The sequence below is a fragment of the Peromyscus californicus genome, unplaced genomic scaffold (assembly GCF_007827085.1).
Source record: "Peromyscus californicus insignis strain IS unplaced genomic scaffold, ASM782708v3 Scaffold_15__1_contigs__length_86483966, whole genome shotgun sequence".
Classification (NCBI taxonomy): domain Eukaryota; kingdom Metazoa; phylum Chordata; class Mammalia; order Rodentia; family Cricetidae; genus Peromyscus; species Peromyscus californicus.
Genome location: NW_026294447.1, coordinates 75,640,295 through 75,661,540, shown reverse-complemented (window position 1 = coordinate 75,661,540; position 21,246 = coordinate 75,640,295).

Genomic DNA, 21,246 nt, shown 5'->3' with positions numbered 1-21,246 from the left:
TGAGAAATTCCTCAGATGATCAGTGTTGAATAAATATAGCAGACGAGGAAGCTAATCCCTGCTCCCTTCCTATGTGGCTCTGATGCTCCCCTTCATCTGAAGTGCGGTGAAGCTCAGCGGATGCAGAAAAGACCTCGTTTCAAACCAGTAGGTTTCCTTCTTGCTCCAGACCCGAGCTGACAAGGTTCTCATACCAGCATTACCTGCAAGGTCTACCTAGAGAGCAGCAGGCCCACAGGCTATGTAGAAGGGCTGGGACCTTACCTCTTCCACAGTGCCTACAGACTCCTACCACAGAGCAGGGAGCTGTTTTCTCATTCCTGCTCAGTTTAACTGGCAGAAATGCAGAATAGGCTTGAACCCTACACCTGACTGCTCCCCCCTCTATGGTTAGTGACTGTGTGGCTCTTCTGTCTGAGGGCAGGCCCAGGTCTACAGGCAGGGGCAGCAGGTAGCCGTGTCCTGAGCCCTGGGAACTGGAGACTTTTACACATCTGTTCGCCTGGTCGGGAGGCAGGAGGAAATCACCAAAACCTTCCAACATGAGACCAAAACCGGGAAACAAAGGAGATGCCTTAAGAGGCCAGTGACCTTGGGTCCTATGAGCACCCCACGGACCCCCTCCATCCCCTTTTGTAGTTTCGGGTCCCCGACGCCCAGTCTTTTCATCATCCTCCAGGTCAACAGGATCGGGTTGACAGGAGATGAGCAGAGAGCTTATCAGATGAAGGTGTTTGAGAGGCCCTTCCTGCTAGAAGCCAGCTGAACAAGATGAGCAGCGGGGCTGAGGCTTAGCATCCCATACTAACTACACTTCCCCTTTTTTTCTCTTCCTTCTTCCTCTTTTTCTGGTTTGGAACCCCATGGGATCACTGGAAACCAGTCACTGGAGCAAACCCCGAGAAGACTTGAGGATTTAGGGAAAGACTTAGAAGACATGCATCCCATACTAAATAGTGACCTTCTGCACGAAGAGCAGGGACCAGCATCCGGAGCCTTCCAGAAGCTTCTATGGCATGCCACCACCCTATGGTATGCAGGAACCGTGGGCTTGTACACACTTTCCCCTGTCTTCACAGTTGGGACAAATCTCAGTGACATGGTAGTTTGAAGTGAGAGCAACGGGCATATTTGCACCACAGATATTGGCAAGCTGCAAATCAGACCCCCTTGCTGATTGCCATGCATTTACCAAGCCACCAGGGCATCCACCATAGCAATTATCTATCCTTCTCCATATTATTCCCAGGGGGATTACATTAGAATTCCAGAGAGATGAGATGGGGTGGGAGTGTTGTTGTTTAACATGTAGATTTCCTGGCCATCCTGAACTAAGGAGGTCTGTTTCTCTGGAGGCAGAGCCTGTAGGAAAGCTCCCTTAGCAAACCCCTATGGCTATTAATAAATTCAATAAAATTTGAGACTGCAGGCTTAGGGAGTGGGAGAGGAGAGTGGGTGTGCATCTGGCTCTGGCATCTGGAATAAACAGCTGGCGTCAGTCCCGGTTGGCTTGAGAACCGGCAGCTGTTTTACCTCGAGATATAACTTCGTGACAGGAAAAGGAGGTGGGAATTCTGGGGTTCGAGGTACTCACTGACAACAGAATTGGCTCTGCGTTGGATCTCAGGATGTCTCCACTTTGCAGCCTTGAGATTTTGACCCAACACAAGCACATGCCCAGATAGATACATGCCCCATCAAGAAGAAAGTCCTCCCAGTTCCATCCTGCAGTGTGGCCAGTAGGGCACAGGGAGCCCTCGGCCAGCCTGAGACTAGGACAGTGGTCCTTTCAGAAGTGTCCAGGCAGAATCAAGAACTTTCAAACTAGGCATGCTTTTCAAAGCAAAGACCCGTGGACTGCCTCCCATTGAGCCAGGAAGAGAAGGCACATTAAGGCAGGAGAGAAAAAAAAAAAGAGAATGAGAGACAAGGAGATGGCGAGGTGGTTCAGCCAGTAAGAACACTTTCTGCCAAGGCTGAAGACCTAAATTTCCATCTCCCAGACCCACATGGTGGGAAGAGAGAATGGTCTCTGGCACATAGGTACAAATGTATGCATGTCTGCACACACACACACACACACACACACACACACACACACACACACACACATACACACACACACACACACACACACATACACACACACACACACACACACATACACACACACACTAAAAAAATGTTTAAAAAGAAAGAGAAGAAACAAATCTTTTCCCAGTTGTGAAACAGAAAGTGTGGGGGGAGGCCAGCTCTCCTGCAGACTGGTTGTGCATCCGACTGAGCGGGCAGTTCAGATTCATTTTTTTTTTTTTTTTCTAAAAGCTTGACTGTGTTTCGAAACAGTCTTGGATGGTAGATAGTGATGGAAAAACAAAAAACAAAGATAGAGCTGGCACATGGAAGAGCTGGGGTTTGGACCCCCAGTTTCTGTGACTGAAAGGTAAATATGCTTCCTTCCCAAGCACAATGCAGAATTTCTTCTGCGTGTACTGGGAGTCCAGGAGAGTCCTTACTAGGCCACCGAAGCCAATCACTGGACAGAGGAGCTCAAATGAATTCTTAAACTATCAGAGCCACTCACATTCAATGCAAATTCAGAAACGTAGTTTAAAACCACATGTAAAACTTTCGGGGCTGTAGGATATTAAATTGTAAACTATTAGATTACTGGCTATTAGATTATGCGCTGGAGTAGATAACTGAGAGAGAGTCAAGTATGTTGGTGCCTACACTGTAGGCACGCCCTGTTTCAGGCATTTAAGCTTGCAGTAGTTCACGATTGTGCCTGGTGTGTTTATCCTAACAATTCAGGGCTGTTATTAAACATGAAACTTCATCAACTACAAGGCAGGCAAGGTCAAAAGGCCCACTTGAGGAAAACAAGATGTGATTTCAAGTGTTTTTCAGTCTCTCTTTTGTACCCAGAGACTCTTCTTGACTACAGGAACTGTGTCTGCTCTGGAATCATGAATTCAGGGCTTGAGGATACAGCTTCGTGGTAGAACATTTGCCTAACATGCTCAGACGTCCTGAGTTTGATTCCCAGTACTATAACTACTCAGAGAAGGAGAGAGAGAGAGAGAGACAGAGACAGAGACAGAGACAGACAGAGAGACAGAGAGAGGCAGAGAGAGAGAGAGAGAGAGAGAGAGAGAGATCATTCATTCAGCAAATATGTGGAAAGAACCTACCAGATCCATATTAGATCGCTCAGATCTGCATAGACAGAATAAAGGAAGTTCACAGGCAAGCAGTCACCCATGTTAGAGAAAAAAGGACAGAGAAACTTGGCCTCATCCACATGAACTTTAGTTTATCGGGAAACAGATATTAAACAAATAAATATACAGATAAGTTTGCGCTTATGCATTGTCTTTAGGGCCCTGAAGGAAGAGTGTGTGGTACAAACAGAAAGGCCAGCAGCCTTGAAAGGTCATCTGCTTTGAGAGAACGTCCCTGGAGTCCTCGCTGTGATGGGGCTTGACTGGTCAAGGTTAGAGGACATTGAGAGTTCTGAACAGGATGTTGGAGAGGGAAGCGTCATCGGTTAGTGACGACAGTGCCCTCCACCTGGATGAGGTCATTCAGGATGGCGAGTAAGGAAGGGCAAGGATGAGACCCAGCTCCTCCCTGGATCACCCAAGACCCCCAGGATACACTTGATACAGTCCTGTCTCCTGCCTTCCCACAAACCAGGACAGCCATTTCTGGGTCTCAGATTTTGAACAGTCTCCAACTCAATCCAAACCCGTTGCTTCTCAGGGCTGCTAAGTGGGGAGGTGCTAAGGGTTCAGAACGCAGCTAGTTCGCACTGCTTGAGATATCCAGTCTGGAGTCTCAGGCAACCCGACGTCTAAGACACTTGTCTTGGGAGGGAAGACATCTTGGGTTGGGGGCAGGTGCCCCTCTCTTCCTGCTTCATTATGTTTTCCTCACAGTGGCTTCTTTCTCCAAACTGTTCAGACTGGCTCCTTTGGCAGCAAGAAGCCCTTCCCTGGACCAGTTAATGTTAGCTAACATTTATTGAACACTTAGTATATACAGGCCCCAAACCAGGCCCTTCACATGGACCTCTTACACTCTTGGAGGTGGGGTCAACTCCTGCTTGCACTCCATGGGGGAGGTCCTGTGAGTCAGCTGATCAGAGGTAGGCCGTGATTTAAGCAAGGTCCTCCAGGTTCACACGTGGAGCATAAGGGAAGTAACACAGAGATTCCCCACATTTGGGTTTACTGTTTTAAAAGCACAAAATGAATCCTTCTTATTCTGGTTCTTCGAGATGGGTCTTAGCCTGGCTGGGTTGAGCCCTGCTCTGAGGTTGGGCAGCCTAGGTCAGTCTATGATTATTAATTTCAAACAAAAGGGAGTTAGTTATGTGTCGGGTCAGCTCCTGTCTCTTGAGAGAAAACAAAGCAAAAAAAAAAAAAACAACCCCCAAACTTCCAAGATGGAGTTGAAGTCATAGTCTCCAGGCCAAACCTCCCAGGCAGTCTGGAGGGGGACAGCCGAAGAACATGGACGACGCCTCTAGCGTTTCTGAGACGTATGGATTCTTCTCTCTCTGCAGCAGAGCCTTTGTGAGCTCGCTAATCCTCCTGTAGCTCAGAGGCCTGGCCACCGGCTGTAAAGCAATCCGGAGCCATGTGATTTGCAGCATGTACCAGCTCGCGGATGGAAGACAGTAATTACCTCCAATTCCAGTTTGGAAAGCTGAACCCTGCCTTTTTCGTGCCTCAAACAATTATTGAAGTGCCTTTTGAAGGACTGACTAGAAGGGAAAGAGCAAAACAAACCAGAGCCAATTAGAGCCTGGGATTTGAGGGTGGCTTAGAATGGTGCAGTGGGACTTGGGAGGAACTGTGGGAGAGGGTCAGAGGTCACCTCAAAGCTCCAGCTGCCGGCCAACTTTGCCTGTGCCAAAAGAGCCATTACTTTGCCTTTAGAATCAAGGCCCAAGGCCCTGGCTGGGGAATGTTTTGCAGGAACAGCCTCTGCATGGCTGTTGAAGAAGGCTCCCTGATTAGATAAGGCCTGGAATGTGTTTGATGTTGTGCAAACCAGTCTCTGACAGCTTTCCTAACTCCGAGGCTTTTCCTCCGCAGCAGAAACCCGCGGCAAGGAACTGAACCACCGAGAGCTCTCGTGTAGGGGTGTACCTTGGAGGAATCTGTGAATGTGTGTGCCACTGAGAGTCAAGGTCCTTGGACTCTGGAGCTCTTCTGGCATTTGGGAGGCAGCCCGAGTAACCATGGCTGGGCGTGGAAACCAGGACACACTCCATGAGGGCTGCAAATGGCCTTGGCGTGGGGAGGTATCCGAGGGCAAGCACTTCTTAACAGAACTCAAGGACAGTCCCACGGCGTTCAAAGTTGTGACCCAAAGTGCAGACTGGTGAGTTGGGGCACAGAGGGCTGAAACCCGGGTTAGAGAGGTCTTGGCCAGGATCTGGTCGTGAGACAGATTGCCTGGGAGGCATTTTGAGTTAATAAATTCAGATTGCCTGTCAGGGCAAGGTGGCGCCATCCTAGAAGTTCCAGTTTGAATTTGGGTCAGGATCTGGGTAAACAGTGGGTACCGAATAGCCCACAGAGAAACCACTCTGCCGAATGTCCCCAACTCAAGCTGTGCAGAAGGGCTTTATTTTGTCCCTGACATAAGTGCCTCGCTCTTCATCTGCCTATCATCTACTCACTTACTACGCCTTCATGTCTGCCCTTTATTGTAAGAAACAGTCCTTGAAGGAATAATGTTCCTAGAGAAAGAACAAGAGGAGATGTTGCTTTGAAATGTGTTCACTCGGGAGGATTGAATGTCAACATTCTGGTGATATCAAAAGCTGGCTCCGTCCAGCATGGTGGCGCACACCTTTAGTCTTAGTGCTTGGGAGGCAGAGGCAGGTGGTGCTCTGTGAGTTCGAGGCCAGCCTGGTTCATACAGTAGGTTCTGGGCCAGCCACGGCTATATAGTGAATCCCTGTCTCAAAACTAAATTAAACAAAACCAAAACAACAATAAAAATTTTAAAAAAATAGGCTGGTTCTGTGGTTGGGAGAGAAGAGGTTCATACTGCATCTCTTGTTTGGATAAGAATAGCATCTGAGAGAGTCACTGCTTTTCTGTCCGTGGGCTGTTGCCTGGTGTACCCTTCCCCACTCCAGGCCTGTTGGGAAGTGCTGTCATTAGCCTTATCGCAGATGGGGGTGGTGGTGGCAGGGAAAGGTCACCAACCCTCTGAGGACACATGGAGTGAGGGTCCACAGAGGGAGCAGCTGTCACCATCCGGAAGGGGCTCAGACATACCAAAGTTCTAAAATATGCTTCGGTTTTAAAATGAAACTTTTTCAGGCTCCCACAGAGCAACATAGAGAGATGATCAAAGCAGAGTAGAGAGAAAAACATACAGAGCCCATAAGTCCTGACTGGATGATGTGGAGGGGGGGGGGGGGTAGGGATCCTCACTCCTCCCAGGGCGGCGTCAAGATAAAGCTAGAAAACTGAGGGACTATCACAGCTCTGGTTTGAAGGTGAATGAGCCCACAGGCTAAAGTTGGTTTTAAATAAGGAGTCCCTAACTGATCGAAGACACATGATTAGGGAAATGTTCTAGATTTTAGAATTGGGTTAACTGTGGCGATCGTCCACCTTTCCCTACACACCGTTCCATGCTGTCTTTGTTCGGGAGGAATTCAGACTCTCTCAGCCAGGCCACACGGAAGGAAGGCCCTTCCTTCTTCCCTAGGTTCTAATAAGGACCAGACACATTGCAGCTCTAGTCCTGGGGTGTTTCCAAGACCTAAGTGCAGAGAATAGGGCTGTCTTCAGCAGTGCAGTGCCTGTCTACCAAGCATGAGACCCTGGGTTCGATCCCCCAGACATACACACACACACACACACACACATACACACACACACACACACACACACACACACACACACACACCCCACACACACACATATATACACACATATACACCACACACACACACACACATATACACACATACACACCACACACACATACACACATACACACACACCACACATATACACACATACACCACACACACACACACACCTACACAGCACACACCACACACACACACATACACACCACACACACACACACACATACACACACATATACACTCATACACATATACACACACACATACACACACACATACACACCACACAACACACACACACACATACACACATATACACATACATTCCACACACACACACACAGAAAAAAGATGAGGACTGCAGAGACAACAGCAGTAAAGATGAACTAGAAGGAAGAGGGTGTGTCTGTAGCTTTCTGGAACAAATCATGTACCAGGAGTGATGGCACACACCTGTAATACCAGCACTTGGATACTGAGGCAGGAGGATTATGAGTTGACCACAGTGAGACAGTGTCTGAAACACACTTCCCCAATGTTCTCTCTAAAGCAGGTTCCCACTGTGTGCAGCAGAGACCACCCGCTACTTAGCCTACTCTGCTAGGACAAGAGCATCATGAGAGGACCTCACTGTTGCACGTGAGGCCTGTGTGGAGCAGAGCAGTGGCGTCCCGATACTGTGGACACCCAAATCCGTATGTCGTACGATGGGAAGGAATCACGGTAGGAGATGGGGTGAAGACCCAAGCTAGTTGACTTGAGACGATCCTGAACTGGGTAAGTGCCTCAAGGACAGCAGAAACGGTCACATCAGAGTTACTCGATGTAAGACTCCATGAGCCATGGCTGGCTGGAAGGAGCCAAGGACTATGGGTGACTTCCAGATGCCACCAAAGGCAAGACAGTGGATCTTACCCCTGCACCTCCAGAAATAAGTGAGGCCCTGACCAACTTAATTATAGCCCCCAGACTTTTGACCCCAGAAGTATAAAATAATGTTTGCATTGCCATAAGGCACTCTGGAAACCCACTAGACCAGTAATGGGAAACCATTTTACGGTATCACAGATTTCTACTCCAAGGTCATGGGACACCCTCCTGCAGGTCCTCTGACCTGGAGCTTGAAGCCATGATAACCACCATGGCGTCTTCCTGGTGGAAGGCTGGAAGTCCTGGAGGTCTTCCTGGCCAAGCCACACCTGAGTGTGAGCAGTTCAGCCCCCCAGGGTCTCCCCAGCTGGGGCCTCTTCTTGCTGAGTAACTTCCCTGTCTGGAGAGCATGTCAGGGCCTCTCTGCAGAGACCCAGTGGCATGACAAGGAGCTGGTCACACTCACCCCAAGTACCAAACAGTGCTGAACAGCGCAGGAGTGGGGAGAACTTTCTTCCCTTCCTGGAAGCCAGCCATGGCTTCTATGGAGTCAGCAAGGCTGAAGGGTGACATGGCAAGTGTCAGTCTCTAAGGGAGCCATCCTTGAGTCTGACAAGCTATCTGATGGAGAATACGTGGCACTTGTGATCCCTCCCAATCCTAGCACTTCCGTCACGTGGACTTTCAAACTGTGAAGAAACCAGAATTCCTGGAGCTCTGTAACGCTGGGGAAGTCATTTAGGACTGGGGGTACAGCTCAACGATAGCGTACTTGCCTAGCACGCATCAGGTCCAAGATTCAATCCTCAGTCCTGAAAGAGAGAGAAAGAATATCATCTAACCCCAGGCCTTAGTTTTCTCACCTGTGTAATGGGTAAATACACGAGTCATCATAGCCAGGTACAGAGAAGGGTGTGTACCAAGCGTTCAATGCTTTATGTGTTTGCCCTTACTGCACTTGTTCTCTGTCCTTGATATTTGTTCGCTGGTCGATCAGTTTGTTTGTTTGTTTTGAGACCAGGTCCTGAGATGTAGCCCTAGCTAGACTCAAACTCATGGTCCTTCTGCCTCACCCTCTGGAGTGCTGGGATTGCCAGCCGGAGTCATTACAGCCGGCTGCCACAGGGCACATCAGAAAAGCCATCTTCACCCCTGGCTGGGTCTCACACCGCCAGGACTAGAGAGGAAGTACTGTTGCCTACGGTGTGGTGTGGTAGCCTGGGTGCCCACGCTGCTTGGAAAACATTTTTCCCACGCACACCTCCTTCCGGAAATAGGCTCTGGTGTGCCACCGCCAGATGAGTGATTGTTGGGAAGGCCAAGCCTGTGTTTAGAGTTATGTAAGTACGATGGAGAGAGGGCATTTCGGTTGCTGACTCACCCACCCACTGGCACCCCAGCCTGTCTCATCTCAACTGTGGTAGAGTGCCTCGCACGGGAAAACATTCGCCTTGTCTCAAGGCCCATGGTAGTTGGGCCGCTTGACTGCTCAGTGGGCCCTTAGCTCACAGGGCCCCTAAGTGGTAAAGGATAAGGGGAAAGACACCCTTACTGACAGGCAGGGGTGGTCCTGACTGCTGGGTTACGCTGGTGCTGAACAAAAGCCATTGACAACAGGCTGTCCCCTTAGGAGGGAGCAGCCAATGTTCCCCCAAACCTTGGGCCTGGATCTACCTGAGGAAGAGTCTCCCTCAGTGGCTGCTAGAGAGCTGGTCAGGGTGCTTCCATCATGACTTGTCCAAGAGGGAAGTTTCTATGGAGAACAGAGGGCTCAGGAGAGAAGAAACCGTATCTGCACAAAGTTCCAACTGCAAACCGCAGTATGAGCAACAACAACAAAATTCGACACCCTCTCTGGCGCGGCTGGATCTGAGAACAACAGGACCGAGTTTTGCGACCTCCTCTTAATTTGATCCCCATGGAAAAGGTTTGAGTTACATTATTTTATCAAAGCAAAACCCCTACCAGTTCCCTGTGAGCTAACCTGCCGTCTATCCAGTTCAGCCTCTTGGCTTCTTGCGTGTGGAGAAGGTAGGAAGGAGAAAGGGGCAGAGAGAGCTCCTACCTTCTCTGTCTGCACTGGCTGACGGGGGCCCCTGGCACTCAGCCCCCATCAGACACTCTTCCTCCAGGGGTCACAGCTGGCCGGAGGGAGCGGCCTGCGTTTCTGAGAACCCAACATCTGCTGAAGGGAATGTGAGGCCCAGACACACCCAGATTTGTGGGTTCGTTCTTCCTTTAGTGAGTGCTGTGTGATTTAGACAAATTACATAACGCCCTGCACACAGGGAAGATGTCGTCTCGCCTGTTGGAAAAGACACAGAAAGCCTGAACTAAGAGATGTACTTCACGGGGCAGCCGATGGATAGAAGCTATGTTTATTATAAATTAAAAAAAAACAACACTTGAGTCAAAGATCATAAACTTATAGAATCATCTAGATAGACAGATAATTGTAAGAAATGAGTTGATGTAAATTTACACTAAAAAAAAACCACCCTGGAAATTAACTTATTAATAATCACAATTGTTTCTGAATGGGATTGTTAGGTAGTATAATTTTCTCCTTTATACTCTTCTACGTTTTCCAAATCCTCAATAAATAGGTGTTTCAATTTTACTTGTGTGTGTGTGTGTGTATGTGGCACGCCCATGCAAGTGCATGTGTACATGTGAGTATGAGTACATTGTGTGGAGGCCAGAGGATGATATCTGGTGTTTTCTTCGATTGATGTCATCTTAATTTTTGAGACAGTTTCTCATTGAACCTGGAGCTTTCCCTTTGGCTGTACAGGATGGCCAGGCAGCTCCGGGATCTGCTTGTCTCGGCTCTGTCGATGCTGGGGTTCCAAGTTGATGCCACCACACCTGGCATTTAAATAGATGCCAGGGATGTGAACTGGGTTCTCAGACTAGCACAGAAGGCACTTATCAAAGCAAAACCACCGGATACCTATGAGCTAACCTGCAGTCTAGGCAGTTTAGCTTCTTGGGCTCTTGGGGACTGAGCCGTCACGCCATCCTAAATATATATTTCATACTTGAACATTTCAAAAGAGGTTTTCTTAAGATTTTTATCTCATTTTCAACTACATGTGTCTGTGTGGTGACTGTGTACATGTGAGTATAGATGCCTGCAGAGGCTAGCAAATGGAATAGGATCCTCTGGAGGTGGAGTTACAGGCAGTCATAGGTTGCCTGATGTGGGTACTGGGAATCAAACTTGGGTTGTCTGCAAACACAGTATGTGTTCTTAACTGCTGCACTATCTCTCCAGCCCCTAAAAGGCGTTTTTATTTGTTAAGTCTTCGGTCTGAGTGCTGGTTCCGGTCAGGTTTGCACTAAGCCAAGTTGTCCAGCCTGTTGCTAAATTTGGGGAGAAAGAAGGGTGGGACATGGGTGGGACACACTGTGGGCAGTAATCTGCACAGACTTCCACCCGCTTTGTGCTCCCAGGATGCAGTGGAAACCAAGTGTTCTCTAGCCCACTGTAGCCTGGTAAAGTAGTTAAGGGCACACTGCAGCCATCGAGTTACCCTTTGCATTTCCTCTTTTTTCCCTTCAGCTGCCAGAAAGCCTTGAACAAATTTAATGCTCAATTACAATAGCAATTAACTCAGGTTTTTGGCATAATTATTTTCCTCTCCTCCCTCTGTGATTTAAATTCTTTCTTACTCAACCAACTTATTGTACATATGTCTTTTATTGTAAACTGTCTCAAGTACACTTTGAAAATTGGATGTAAATCAAAAAGAATAAACAAAATAAGTGGAGTTTTACCTGATTTCTTATAGGAGCTCATGATTGGGCTGTTAAAATTCCTATGACTGAACACCTTGACCAGTAAGTGGAAAGAGGGAGGCATGATGGGCATCTAGAAGAAAACCTCAGAGACAGAGTCCTGTGCTTAGTGGGGAAAATATAAATTAACTATAAATGTTTTCAGAGTCTAAAGATTTTTGGTGAACAAGGCAAGCACACTTACACCACCTAATGAACATTACCTCTCCCTTCAGGATTTCTCACTCTTTATGTTAAACATCAGTTTTGGTTTTGTAGTCTGTTGATGTCACATCTCTTAGCCTACTATCACTTCTGTCCCTTGCCTTGAGACTTGTTTTTTTTCTTGTTATGCAGTTTTTAATGATTCATTTTGTGAAGATTCAAGACTAGTTTTTGTTTTGTTTTGTTTTTGTTTTTGTTTTTGTTTTTTTTTGGTTTTTTGAGACAGGGTTTCTCTGTGTAGCTTTGCGCCTTTCCTGGAACTCGCTTTGGAGACCAGGCTGGCCTCGAACTCACAGAGATCCACCTGGCTCTGCCTCCCGAGTGCTGGGATTAAAGGCGTGCGCCACCACCGCCCGGCGTTTTGTTTTGTTTTAATCTTTGCCAGGTGGTGGCGGCATGCACCTTTAATCCCAGCATTCTGGAGGCAGAGGCAGGTGGATCTCTGTGAGCTCCAGGCAAGCCTGGTCTATAGAGCTCATTCCAGGACAGCCAAGGCTACCCAAAGAAACCCTGTCTCGAGAAAAAACAAAAACAAAAATAATAAAACTTCATTAAAAAATGCTTCTGTTTTTAATCTGCTCTTTAGTGCTAGTTTAGCTGGGTATAACACTCTAGATTAGCAGTTTTATATCTCTAGATCTTTGAAGACACTTTTCTACTCCTCTGGAATCTATTATAAATGTTTCTTAATATAGTTGTCATTCTAGGTAACTTTTCTGGCTACTTTCTGGGTTCTCTGTGTGTGTGTGTGTGTGTGTGTGTGTGTGTGTGTGTGTGTGTGTGTGTGTATCTCTGTCTTTGTGTATTTGTGTGTGTCTGTGTGTGTATATTGTGTGTGTGATAGAGAGAGAGAGACAGAGACAGAGAGAGAGCATGGCTATAACCACATATATAGAGGCCAGGAGGAGGATGTCCTGTGTCTTCTACCACTCTCTGCCTTGTTTCTTTGAGACAGGATCTTTCACTGAACCTAGAGTTAGAATTGTGGCCAGCAAGCCCCAGTGATCCTCCTGTCTCTGCCCTGCTTAGCACAGGTTACTTGCACAACTTTCTTTTTTCATGGATGCTGGCATTCAAACACAAGGCCACATGCTTATGCACCAAGCTCTCTTACTCACTTAAATATCTCTTCAGACATTCCCTTTTTAAAAGTTAACTTCTATTGCAGAAGCAAAAGTTACCTTAAAATATCTACTAAATAACATACTTTCTTATAGAATATTTCCCAGGGGTTGTAAGTCTCCTCATCTGCTTCTCACCCTCATCATAAGCTTCATTAATAGTGTCACACAAGCCTCAAGAAAACATAAAGGTTTCTAAATGACTTTCAGAGTTCTGCACAGATGCCTTAATTAGTCCAAGTTCAATAAAGAATAAGCTGGTGGGTAAATTAGAAGAGGGAGAAACAGTTAACAGCTAATTCTAGAATGACAGAAAGGTTTTCTCTATTTGAACCTATTTTGTTGTTGTTGTTAGTTGTTTAGTGGATATGTTCCTTCCCCCTCATTATTTGTCTTAGTAGATATTCAATCAGAGGGGCTAAGGAGAAGGCTCATGTGCAAAGTACTTGCTGTATGTGAGAACTGGAATGGCCTTTTAAAGACAGGGTTACAGGGCCAACTAGGTGCTAAGAGCCTGGATGTGTGGGGCAGGGCTCTCCAGTAGCTGTATATGTTCTGAGTCAATACCCAGTACATGGTATTGTTTCTCCTACAGTCAGGATTCACAGGTCCAGGAATCAAAGGATGGAATTAGAAATGGTATCACTTAACATCACCCCTAGTTGCCTGCCACCCAGCTCCCAAATTAATACACAGAGGCTTATTCTTTCTTATGAATGCCTGGCCTTAACTTGGCTTGTTTCTAGCCAGCTTTTCTTAAATTATCCCATCTACCTTTTGCCTCTGGACTTTTTTCTTTCTCTATTCTGTATACCTTTCTTTACTCTTACTCCATGGCTTGCTGTGTAGCTGGGTGGCTGGCCCCTGATGTCTTCCTCTCCTTTTCTCACCCCTTGATCTTATCTTTTTCTCCTTCTATTTATTCTCTCTGCCTGCCAGACCTGCCTATCCTAGCTTCTGCCTAGCTATTGATCATTCAGCTCTTTATTAGACCAATCAGGTGTTTTAGGCAGGCAAAGTAACACAGCTCCACAGAGTTAAACAAACTCAGCATAAAAGAATGTAACACATCTTTGCATCATTAAACAAATACATATAAACAGCATAAACAAATGAAACACATCTTCACCTAATATTCCACACGTATGTTTGGTATGTGCATATGTACACATATCCTAAGCAGGTATCTGTTTCCTTTCTTCTATTACTTTATCATGTAATGTAACACCAACTGAGATATATCAATGGCTGAGTGCTATAAATCTATATGATCATATTTAAGTTCTGAGACACTAAAATATTAAGTGCTTCTCAAAAGTCTATTCTGGGGGAAGAAAAGCTTATTTTTCAGTTGAGCATGGGATAGTTATGTCATGTCAGGAAGAATTGAAACCTTGTTGTGGTCTTCATTAGGAAATTAAGCATGACATAAGGAGAGATGATTGGGTGTCAACTTGACAAGGGGGAACTTGTGATGGTTAATCTTGATGGTTAATTTGACTGGATCTGGAATCAACTTCTTTACATGTCTGGTAGAGTTTAGAGGTGAATCCATCTTTTCAGTTTGGAGACTTTTTTTTATTACTTCTTCAAATTCATTGTTATAAATGTTTAAATTGTTTATCTTATCTTGATTTAATTTTTATGAGTTACATGTCTATAGAAATTCAACCATATCTTGTATATTTAAGATATATTATTATGATTTTCTGAATTTCATTGCTATCTGTTGTAATGTATCTCCCTTTTCATCTCTAATTTTATTAAGTCTTTTCTTTTCCTTGGTTAGTTTTGCTAAGGGTTTGTGTAAAGAGCTTGTCAAAGAATCAACTCTTCATTCCATCGATTCTCTCTTTATATTGTTTGTGTCTGTATGAGGTAATGTATGATTATGTTTGTATGTGTATGCTCATACACTGGTGGTTATAGGTGCACACATAAGCACATATTTACAGAGGTCAGAGGTTGATATCAACCGTTTTCTATATTTATTTTCTTAATTAGTTATGACGTATTTTGAGACATGCTCTCTCACTAAACCAGGGGCTCACCAGTTCATCTATACTGGCTGGCCAAGGAGTTCTAGGAGCCTGCCCGTCCCTGCCCCTTCCATAGCATTGGCCTTATGTACAACACCGTGCCTGCATTTTATGTTCATTGTGGTGATCCAAATTCAGGTCCCCAGGCTTGCTCAATAGGTACTTTTATCAGCGGAACCATCTCTCCAGCCCCCTTGCACAGTTTTGTTTGTTTGTTTGTATTTCATGAATTCATGTATGAAAATATTTTGTTTGGGGTTTGGCTTGCTCTTGTTTTTCCAAAGCCCCAAGGCACAACATTAGGATTTTTTTTTTTTGAACTCTCTAATGTTTTAGGCATTTGTAGACATAAACTTTCCTCTTAGGTCCTGCTTTCCATTGTATCCCATAGGTATTAATATGTTGTGTCTGAATTTTTGTTTGATTCTATGAATTTTTTTTGCTTGCCCTCATGACTTCTTCAATGACTCATTTGTTATTTAACAGTTTAATCTCTGTGAGTTTGTATTTTTTTATAGCTCTCCTTGCTGTTGATTCCTAGTGCAGTGGTTCCCATTGGAGATAGAATACAAGAAGCTATTTCATTTTTCCTATGTTCAGTGAGGATTGTTTTGTGTTCTAATGTACGCTTTGTTTTAGGGAAAATCCATGATCTGTTTGATTATGGTGCCATTTAACTCAAATGTTTCTGTTTATTTGTTGTTGTTAGAGTGACCTGTCTATTGGTGAGGGTGTGGTTTTATAGTCACCAACCACTACTAAGCTGGAGTTAACCTGTGATTTTACGTCTGGTAGTATTTGGTTTATGACACTGGGTATACTTGTTTGGTGCGTATTTGTTTACAATGGGAATTCCTCTTGATATTTGTTCCCCTAATTAGTGTGACTTGACCTTCTCTCTCTCTTCTGCCTAGTGTAGTTTGTCATCTAATACAACAGGGACATCTGATTGTTTCCTCATCCCGATTGCTTGGAATGTCTTTTCCTAGCCTTTCACTCTGAGGTGGATCTATCTTTGATAATCAAGTAGATTGCTTGGAAACAACAAGTGGACAGATCCTGCTTTGTGATCCAATCTGCCAGTCCGTGTCTTTTGACTGTGGGATTGAGGCTATTAATATTCAGAATTATCATTAAAATGCTTTTATTAGTTCCTCTCATGTTGATTTTGTGGTATTTTCCTCTCATTTGTTCAACTAGCATGATTTATTCTCTCCTGGAGCCTCTGGGGTGCGTTTATTTTTTTTCGTCAGTCTGAAGAATTCCTTCCGCTGTCTTCTGTGGAGTTGGCTGACTGGTCATAAATTCCCTTAGCCTGCTTTTATCACCGACAGTTTTTCTTTCTCCTTCGATTATGACAATTATCTCTGTTGTGTGTAGTATTCGGGGTCAGCAGACGTGGTTTGCAGAACTTGAAATACATCATCCCAGGCCCTTCTGGCCTTTATCGTTTCTGATGAGAAATCGGCTGCCATCCGGGTCATATGGGATGGTTTGGTGCTTTTCTCTTGCAGTTTCAATAATCTTCCTTTGTTCTATGTATTTGGTACTTAAACTGTAATATAATGTGGGAGATTCCTTTCCTGGCCTTATGTACTCGGTGTTCTAAATGCCTCTAGAACCTGGATGAGCCTCTCTTTCCTCGGATTTGAGGAGTTCTCTGCTATGATTTTATTGAAAATGTTTTCCATGCCTTTGACATGATCGTTCTCTCCTTCGTCTATCTCCATAATTCAGGAAGTTGGATTTTCATACTGTGTCCCCCCAAAACTTGCATGTTTCATTTATGTATTTTTATTAATTTATATTTGTCCTTGACTGGCTATTCCAATTCTTCTACCTTGTCTTCAGGCCTGGCTGTTCTGTCTACTCCATGGTCCGTTTTATTTGTGAGGTTTTCCATTAAACTTTTTATTTGATTTATTTAAGTTTCATTTGTATGTTCTCAGTTTGACTTCTCTCTCTCTCTCTCTCTCTCTCTCTCTCTCTCTCTCTCTCTCTCTTCTTTTTTTTAAAAACAAGATATTGCTATGTAGCCCTAGCTGACCTGGAACTCACTACGTAGACCAAGTTGTCCTGGAAATCCCAGAGCTTCACCTGCTTCTGCCTCTAAAGTCCTGGGATTTCAGGTGTGTGCCGCTCTACTCAGCCTCGGTTTGGGATGTCTTCAGTAGTCTTTGTTGATTTCCATTTTCATTTCCTGGATTGATTGACTTCCTTGTTTCATTGAGCTATTTTGTGTTCTGTTTGAACTCATTCAGGAGAGTTTTGTTTTGGTTTTATTATTTTTTTTGTCCACTTTGATTCTAATGATTCTTTATTATCATTATTTTGAACTTTGGTCTAAATTTTGTCTATCACCCTCATTGAGGTCTTCTACTACTACAAGGCTGATAATTTTGGGAGGAGATATGCTGTCTTAGTTTTTCATATTTTTGCACTAGGATTTGTGCATCTGGAGTCAGGTCATTAGTTGAATTTTTAACATTTAAGTCCCTTTTTTTTCTTTCAGTGGTAGTGTTTGCAATATTCAAGAGGGACCAGGTTATGGTAGGGTTGAGGTGCTTTTATCTATTAGACTTGTGTTCAGGGCTCCAGGTTTCATCTACAGTCTTCCCCTGAGAGTAGAATTCTGTCTGCAATGACAGTCTGTACCCAGGGGTACACCCGCTATGAAATTACTGTAATAGTTAACTAAAACACCATCACCCCGTAAACACCATTTCTACTGTGTGTGTTAATATATTAGTTATTGTGTGTGTCTTAGTTAGGGTTCCTATTGCTGTGACAAAACACTGTGACTAAAAGGCAAGTTGGGGAGGGAAGGGTTTGTTTGGCTTACACTTCTACATCACAGTTCATCATCACAGGAACTGAGGACAGGAACTCAAGCGAGACAGGAGCTGATGCAGAAGCCATGGAGGAGTGCTGCTTGCTTGCTCCTCATAACTTGCTCAGCCTGCCCTGTTATAAAACCCAGGAACACTATCCCAGGGATGGCACCACCCACAGTGGGCTGGTCCCTCTCCCATTAATCGCTAATTAAGAAAAATGCCCTACAGGCTTGCCTATAGCCTGATCTTATGGAGGCATTTTCTTAATTGAGGTTCCCTTCTCTCAGATGACTTCAGATTGTGTCAAGTTGACATAAAAGTCTCCAGCACAGAGTGGAAAAGACAAGAAAAAGGAGGGGAAAAAGAATAGTGATTAGTGATGTGTTGATAGGAAACAGAAGAGAGGAATGTACTAGAAGGGGAGTGTGGGAACACAAGGTGAGAGATATGAGGGAACTTTAGCTAAACACAGACCAAAAATAGGTAAAGACAGGCTACCAGGTAATGCAGAAAGTCCCATCTCTCAGGGGACTGAGCCACAGAGACCTGCAAATTAGACCACTCTATGCTTCTCAAACAAGAAAAAAAATTAAAAAGAAAGAGGAAGCAAAATGGGCCAAAAACAGAGCAGGGTAAGCTGGCCTGCTAAAATGCCACGGGCAACTAATTAAACAAAGGAGAACTGGCTGTGGAGGGGAGAGAGTGCCGGGGCTGGGGGGTAGGGGGGATACAGGATATGAAATCTGTGCAGCCTGACAGCTGGGTTCAGTATGGCATCTCTCCGTGTTCGTCCCCAGCTCCCGTCTCACTCCTAGAGTTCCTTTGTGATGGGCAATCTTGTTCTCCCCTCCAGGTCTTCCTTTGGTTGGTTGGATGACAGATGGATCCAGTCTGTCCATGGTGTTTTATTGGTAGAGTCTCAGATGCTGGTCACCTCTGTCCATTCCTTCAGAGTTTGTTACAAATGCTGGCCCTGCCGCTACGCTCTCCTTTCCAATGCCCCGCGTGCTGCTTGGAGACTGTGTGAATGTTCATTCCCCTGTTGACTTTGGTTCCCACCAGGTTTCCAGCTCTCTGAATGCTGCACCTTTCAGCATACAGTCCCATGACACTTGCTCAAGTTGCCTAACAGTTCAGAGCCTCGGGCTACCAGTGCAGTTGGGGTCCTTTTGAAATGTCTCACTTCTGTTCCATTGCGTGTTGGGAGCCCAGCACCAAAGAGTAGTTATATCCCTCCACCTTCTGCTAATGCTGCTGCCGCTCTAGATATGGACTTAGTATCTCCTTCCCCGCTTTTCCTTTTCTTTTTTGGGGACAGAGTTTCACTATGTAACCCAGGCTGGCCTAGATCTTACAGAGATCAACCTGCCTTTGCCTCCCAATTGCTGGGTTTAAAGGTGTGTACTACCACGCACGGCTTCTGATTTGCTTTGTAAAGTTCATGGTTTTGTATTTTTCTAATCAAGGAGAAATATTCAGTCATCAGCTACCCTTCTAATAGCTGTTTTTCCACTTTCCCTGGAGAATTCCCCAGACTCCAGCAGGCTGGACCAGGTGCCATCTGCCAGCTCTTACATTTCTTTTCTTTCTTTATTGTTGTTTTTGTGTAGCCCATACTGAATTTTAGTACAATCCCTCTGCTTCAGCCTTCCAAATGCTGGGATTACAGGTGTGAGCTGCCACATGAGGCTGCTGGTAACTTTCAGTCCCCCCACCCCCAAACCTGTTGAGGTCCATTAAGCGTTTGTTTATCTATCTGTCTGTCTGTGATAGGGTTTCCTGTACCTCACGCTGGTCTCAGACTCCCTTAGATCTTTTGCTGGCTCCCATGCCTATATTCTGGTTTATCTGTTCTGGTGACCCAGGTACTTTCTGACATCAGTTCCTAGATTTTCTTCTTTCTCCTCTACACACACACACACACACACACACACACACACACACACACACACACACTTCCCTTTTCATTATTCTCCTTCCTTTGACACCTGAAAGCCTTCTGCCTTTTCCACTAACTTCTCTCAAGGAAAGCTGGGAACATTTGGACCCATTTCCTTTTTCCTTTTTAAGATTATTTATTTTATGTGTATGAGTGTTTTGCCTGCATATATGTGAACCACATTCATGCCTGGTGCCTGGGGTCAGAAGAGTACATTGGATCCCCTGTAACTGGAGTTGCAGATGGCTATGAACCACCATATGAGTGCTGGGAATCGAACCCGGGGCCTCTGCAAAAGCAACAAGTTCTCTAACCGTCTCTCCAGCCCTGGAGTGCGCTTTCCAAACATGCAATATTGATACAAGGACTTGACTGCAGGCCCTGGGAGCTCCAGGCTGACTCACTGTTATATAGACTCCAACTACGAACTCATCCTGGGAGTGCCCTTTGAAGTGTTGTGATTGTCCTGGCCATTTTTATGAACAGCTCATAGGATGAAGCCAAGGATGAAATGAATGTCCCAACATTCCAGGAAAATGAAGAAAGGAAATGAATATGTGTGACTGGGTGGAGGAATCCTGGGATGGTGTCACTGCCTTTGTTAAGACTCTGTGTCCTGTCCCTCAGTGAGATATGCTCACACTAGGTCCGGATGCATGAACAGTCACCAGCACTTGGTAAGCTACACTGTAGGTCAGTACTTGCTCTTAGGAGCCAGTTCTTGGGGTGAGTGCAATGAAATACCCCCAAAAAGAAGGTGGATAGGATTAAGGGGAGGCTGAAGAATCAGTCTCAGAGATGGGTGGGTAACAAGTGGGAACTGGGGGTGTAGCTCAGTGATAGACTACTTTGTAGGCAGAATTTTTTGTCCCTCCAGCCAGCACCCAAATAACCGCATAGAGACTTATAATTAATTATAAATAATCAGCAGATAGCTTGAGCTTGTTACTAACTAGCTCTTACAACTTAAATTAACACATATTTCCTATCTATGTTCTACCACATGGCTCGGTACCTTTCTTTAACACAGCATGTTCATCTCCCCCCTGTCTCCTCCCTGTCTGCAAGTCCTGCCTCACCTCTTCCTGCCTAGCTATTGGCCATTTAGCTCTTTATTAAATCAATGAGAGCAACACATCTTCACAGTGTACAAAAAGACTATTCCACAACATTGCTTACCTAGTACCCATGAGGCCTTGGATTCAATCCCCAGCACTATAAAAAAAGGAATGAAAAGAAGAGAGGGAAGAGATGGAGAGGGGAGGGGAGTGGAGAGGAGGGGAGGGGAGGGAAGAAGTGGGAGACAAACAAACTTTTTAGAAGCCAGGAAGTATGAACTCCTATAAGGACCACAGACCCCCAGGATCTGCCCCTGCCCCGCCCAGTGCTGGGAATACAGACAAGGACTACCACGCCTGGCTTTTACTGTGGGTGCTGGGGGTCTGAACTCAGAGTCTCATGTTTGAGCAGCAAGCGTCTGAGCCACCCCCCAACCCCGGGTCTTGGCTTTTGCAATAGCCTTTTAAGACCG